This window comes from Eretmochelys imbricata, unplaced genomic scaffold (assembly GCF_965152235.1).
Source record: "Eretmochelys imbricata isolate rEreImb1 unplaced genomic scaffold, rEreImb1.hap1 Scaffold_33, whole genome shotgun sequence".
Taxonomy (NCBI): Eukaryota; Metazoa; Chordata; order Testudines; family Cheloniidae; genus Eretmochelys; species Eretmochelys imbricata.
Window position 1 is genome coordinate 288,306 of NW_027554345.1, and position 1,838 is coordinate 290,143.

Consider the following 1,838-nt stretch of genomic DNA (forward strand, 5'->3'; position numbering starts at 1 on the left):
TTGGGTAACACTTTGTTCCAGCCTTCATCCTGATTTTTATCAACCTACCTCATGGGCCAGATCCTCAAATGGTATAAACTGACCCAGCTCCCTTAACTTTAAAGGAGATAATCAAATATTCATTGATGTGATAATGCATTTCATTAGTGCTCTGACTGACAGGGTGTGGACCATTGGCCTTCTCCTTCCATCTACAGGCAGGACACAATGTATGAAGAAGGAAATGTCCAACTGAACAACTGTGACCAAGTTCCTTATCCTGGGATTCTCTGATGTTCAGCAGCTGCAGATTTTACACTTTTTGGTGTTTCTAGTGATTTATCTGGCAGCCTCGATGGGGAATCTTCTCATCATCACAGTTGTTGCCTTTGACCACCATCTTCACACCCCCATATACTTCTTCCTGATGAATTTGTCCATGTTAGACATCAGCTCCATCTCTGTCACTATCCCCAAATCTGTGGCCAATTCCCTTATGAATACCAGTTCAATTTCCTATTCTGGATGTATCGCCCAAGTCTTTTTCTGTATGATCTTTGCTGTAACAGAGTTCTCCATACTCACCATCATGGCATCTGACCGATACATCGCCATCTGCCAACCTTTGCACTATGAGAGAGTGATGAGTGGGAAACCTTGTGTCCAAATGGCAGCCGGTGCCTGGATGATTGTTCTTGTCTGCACTGGACTGCACACTGTGAACATGTTTGCAATATCCTTCTGTGGCGGCAACATGGTGGATCAGGTTTTTTTGTGAAATCGCCCAGCTACTCAAGCTCATCTGTTCTGACTCTTACCTCACTGAAACTGGAGCTCTTGTCTTTAGTGTCTGCTTAGCCTCCAGCTGCTTTGTTTTCATAATTGTGTTCTATGTTCAGATCTTCACCACAATGCTGAGAATCCCCTCTGAGCAGGGCTGGCGTAAAGCCTTCTCCACCTCCCTCCCTCACCTCATTGTGGTCTCCTTGTTCTTTTTCACTGTAGACTTTGCCTACCTGAAACCCACCTCCAGCTCAACATCAGGTCTGGATCTCATAGCTGCTGTCCTCTCTTCTTTGGTGACTCCAGTGATGAATCCCATCATCTACAGCATGAGGAACAAGGAGATCAAAGCTTCATTGAAGAAACTGATAGGGTGGAGGTTATTCACCTAAAATATAGTGTCCATCTTTCATCTTTGATCACAATTTCTTGTTGTGTTTTTCTTTATAAATATAATCAACTGACGGCATTATTGTCTCCTTGATAACATAATTTGAAATCTGTTTATGCAGAAAGGGGTATTTACATGGGTAAAAATGCAGACTCAAGTCAATGGACTTCCTGTATGTTTACACCAGTAAAAATAAGAACAGAACCTTTCTTTCTTTCTTTCTTTCTTTCTTTCTTTCTTTCTTTCTTTCTTTCTTTCTTTCTTATATTTTCTGTACTGCTGCCCACCATCACACTATCTGAGCACCTTCCCCCTAAAATGAATGGCCATAATCAAGTCCCCAGTGTACTTCATGAGGTCTTTTCCTTTTGGGGGGTATGAACTCTGCTGGGGGTACCATGGCTTTTGGTTAATTGTTTGCTTGTGTGACAGAGTGGGGTATGGTGGTGACACTTTGTGTGCAATATTGGTGGAAATATTGGCATGGTGACTGCAAAAGTCTGGCCTGGCTCAATGGCAGCCTATTGTGTTGTAGTCCAGACAGCTGAACTGCCTGGGAAAGGTGTTTGACATGTCATTGAAGGACCATCATTCAGAACCCATCAAGACTAGAGTCTGGGGCTATCGGTTTTTATAATGTCTCAACAACTTGGCCACCCCCAGAGAAAAATGTTTTTTTCTATAC

The 1,838-nt window shown here is 42.9% G+C and overlaps 1 pseudogene; it reads left to right on the plus strand.

Moving 5' to 3' along the window:
* The first annotated feature begins 223 nt into the window (after positions 1-223).
* On the plus strand, positions 224-1,154 carry LOC144258662 (olfactory receptor 14A16-like; annotated as a pseudogene).
* Positions 1,155-1,838: the final 684 nt, after the last annotated feature.